We start from the raw sequence: 3384 nt of genomic DNA on the forward strand, positions 1-3384 counted from the left end.
GCCACGATCACTGAATTTAGCACACAGTAGAGCTCACTAAATTTTTGTTGCATGAATCTATGAATCAGTGAGTCAACAGATAATACAAACACTCCAAATTCTAAAACACTCTGCACACTTCTACTATTCAATAGATAACTCTTCCAGCTAGAAAAATCTTCAGGAGCTCTCATGACATGTAGGAAATGCTTATACTACTCAGCTTCACATTCCAGCCCCTTTTCCAGAAACCAGTCCTGATCAGTCTTTCCAATCTTACCACAGCTACTTATTCAAATGCTCCAGTCCACCCAAACAGGTCTACTTTTAGAATTCTATGTCCTACTTTTTTCCCATTTCCCCTGCTCCCATACCTTCTCTGGTAGCTTTCCCCAATACTAGTGGACACTTAGCCCTTGCTTGCATTGGTATTGTGAGAGAACATTTTACCTTTATTTGTTTTGAGTCTGCTAATATACTGTATATTTCTTAAGTCTGGAACAGTGACTAACACTTTTACAAAATTATTATAGAAAGCCTACCACGTTTTGTGCATAAGAGGCTCCCAACCAATATTTGTCAATTGGCTGGTTAAGTTGGCGGGTAGATGAATGGATGGATAGACAGAAGAATGGGTCAAATTATCATATACTTGAAAGCACTCAGTGGCTATTGACAGACCGAAGATATGTAAGTTTATATTCAATAAGGGCAGAATTACAAGGGTCTATTTGATCCTGGAAAAGATCCTGGCCAGAGGATCTCTGGTCAACTATGGGCAGTTATAGATGTTGAGTGTCTGGAGACTGAGATGCTGAAATGAAAAAAGTGAACACTGAGAATGAATGGAAGAAACTACAGATAAACTTCCTTTCACTCACAGCTTTGTCCACATCTGGATCTATCTGTGGTGGGGCACACATTTAAATACTGAAACTTCAAACAAAAATTTCAAAAGTCCCACTGTATACACTTTTTAAAAAATCTCTATACAAAAATCATGGCAAGGGCTTCCCAGGTGGCACAGTGGTTGAGAGTCCGCCTGCCGATGCAGGGGACGCGGGTTCGTGCCCCGGTCCGGGAGGATCCCACATGCTGCGGAGCTGCTGGGCCCATGAGCCATGGCCGCTGAGCCTGCGCGTCCGGAGCCTGTGCTCCGCAACGGGAGAAGCCACAACAGTGAGAGGCCCGCGTACCGCAAAAAAAAAAAAAAAAAAAATCATGGCAAGTTTGGGGTTGTGCAGGACTACGGATTGGGTTGATTGAGGGCTCATTTTGTCCTAAAATCTACGTATAAGCAATTACGATGAAAAATTAGAGTCCCAGCCCTTCAGTTATAAAGGTGACATCTGCATAAAGAAGGAAAGGGAAGGTCCCTGAAATGTGTCAGCTGTCCCAGAGAGCTCTGAACTGAAAGAAATCCCTGTTCTGGTCAGAACGCCAGGCTAGAGAGTGGCCTGGTGCCCAGGGTCTGCTTCTTCTGGTTCCCTCCTTCCAGCTAACCACAGGCCTGCCCTCCTTTTTTTTTTTTTTTTTTTTTTTAAAACATCTTTATTGGGGTATAATTGCTTTACAATGGTGTGTTAGTTTCTGCTTTATAACAAAGTGAATCAGTCATACATAAACATATGTTCCCATATGTCTTCCCTGTTGCGTCTCCCTCCTGCCCTCCTTTTAAAGGAATGGTTCCAGGGAGAAATCTTCAAGGACTAGACAGATTGGAAAGGATAAATGAATGGGAGTCTGTAACCTGAGATGTCAGCAAATATAAATAAACAGACTTAGAGGTGAAAAGAATGGGAACCTCCAGAAGCTACAAACTTCTTTCCCCTCGTGCTCAGGCATTTTCCCTTCAAGATAGCCTGGAAAGAAGAGAAAGGCTCTCACGTGGATTGGATGCCTTCTGTATCATGAGAACTGCTTTAATTGCTTCCATACATGTAATTTTAACCCTCCCCCTCAACTTGCAAGGAAAGGGTTATCTTCCCTGTTTTACTGATGATGAAAACAAAGATTCAAAGAGATTAAGACTTGGCCAAGGCCACACACCTAGTAAGTGTCAAAACCAGGATTCAAACCTGTTTCTTTTTCCTCCAAAGCCCTGCCCCCTACACCACTAGCGGAAACAGAATCTTAGCATGTTTTAGCTGAAAGATGACCTCACCATCATGCCCATTTCACAGATGAAGAACCTGAGGTGAGTACGGAGAAGCAACTTGCCCAATGACCTACAATGACCCAGGCTTTCTCATTTCCAGACAGGAACTTGCAATCACTTGTATCCACCAGGGTCCTACAAGAATGGCACACTCAAGTAGGAGTATTAGAAGAGAGCATAATGAAAAGATTGTTAAAAGCAAGGACACATTTAAAGGAAGCCAACAAAGGCTGGTGATGCATTCCAGGTGCAGCAGCTGCAGGGGGGCCAGGACCACCTCTGTGCCTGAAGGGACAAGGCTAATGCCCCGAACCCAGAGAAACCCGTAGCTGAGCCTTAAGCTATAGTTCGAGAGCTCTGGACTTCAGAAGAGAAAGCCACTGCCAGTCTGCAGCCTGCCCTCTCTCTCTCCTCCGGCCTCTCATAAGGTGCCTCTCAGAAGCTGGATCATCCAGAAAGCCAGAAAATAGGGAATTCCCAGGCTGTGGCTTCCAGGGATCAGAGCAAGACGGACAAAAGAGGATAATGGACCTAGAGGGGGAAATGAAGACTTGTACACACTGCTACACAGGGATGCTTCTCTGCAACTCGGTCCTTGGGAAGAGTCCTTCCTCAGCAAGTCAAAGACAACAAAAACCATGTAAGTGTTCCCTCCTAGTCCATGTGGGGTCAGGAAGGCTCAGCACAGAGAACTATAGGGCAGCTAACAGCACAGAGGTGGATTTCTCACTGCCCGCTGCAGGGGTATTACCTTAATTTGGCCAACCTGTCTGTGATAAAGGGGAGAGAAGCCCTGCCCAAACCTCCTTGGGATCAAAGGCATGACCTTGGAATTCCTGGACTTTGGTACCTAGGTCAGTACTGGTGTTCACAGGGAGAGTTACTGGTGTTTCAGGTGGGTATTTGAGAATTAAAAATAGGAGAAGGTAGGGTTGGGACTGGCTGTGTGCAAGAGCATATGTGCTGTCTACCAGTGCTTGGAAGTCAGGGCCACTTTTAAAATAAAGATAATCTTATCACTTCTTGGCCTTTTGGCTAAGATCAAGTGTAGTATCTGTTCTTATCCACTGAAATAAAGGCAATCCCAAAATGAAGGCAGTTTAGGTGACTTGGAAAGGCACATTCCTCTTATCTATGCCATCCTTGCTTTAATACTACATCTCTCCCTCAACACACATGCACGTGCATACACACATATCAACACACACACACACACACACACACACACACACACACACACACACACA

The 3384-nt window shown here is 44.6% G+C and overlaps 1 pseudogene; it reads left to right on the forward strand.

Moving 5' to 3' along the window:
- Nucleotides 1-3152: 3152 nt before the first annotated feature.
- Nucleotides 3153-3283, forward strand: LOC113606942 (uncharacterized; annotated as a pseudogene).
- Nucleotides 3284-3384: the final 101 nt, after the last annotated feature.

Source organism: Aethalodelphis obliquidens, unplaced genomic scaffold (assembly GCF_003676395.1).
Source record: "Aethalodelphis obliquidens isolate GAN/ISIS:26980383/991018 unplaced genomic scaffold, ASM367639v1 scaffold45, whole genome shotgun sequence".
In the NCBI taxonomy this organism is placed as follows: Eukaryota; Metazoa; Chordata; class Mammalia; order Artiodactyla; family Delphinidae; genus Aethalodelphis; species Aethalodelphis obliquidens.